We start from the raw sequence: 354 nt of genomic DNA, 5'->3' as shown, positions 1-354 counted from the left end.
GTAAAATTACAATTTTTTAAAATTTCAATAACTTTTTAACGGTTTAGTGAATCGATTTGTAATTTTTACAGGAGTTTTAGAATTGAATGAGGAACGTTCTTCCAAATTTTTATTTGTCTCGTAGCATTTTGACATACCTCCCAAACATCCTTAAGTTATAATAAAGAGTACCTACTAAAAAGAACTTTCATATATGTATCTATGTTTCGGGTATAACTGCTGATTAATGTACGAATCAGCCTGAAATAACACAGAGAAGGGTCCTTCAAAATATCTGAAAATTTATATTTTGCATAGGTACGTATGCATATGGTAAAGTACATTTCATGTATTAGGTACGTTTAATACGATACA

Source organism: Agrilus planipennis, unplaced genomic scaffold, assembly GCF_000699045.2.
Source record: "Agrilus planipennis isolate EAB-ADULT unplaced genomic scaffold, Apla_2.0 scaffold93, whole genome shotgun sequence".
Lineage (NCBI taxonomy): Eukaryota > Metazoa > Arthropoda > Insecta > Coleoptera > Buprestidae > Agrilus > Agrilus planipennis.
The sequence above is the reverse complement of the archived record's forward strand: the minus strand, read 5'-3'. Positions refer to the sequence as shown.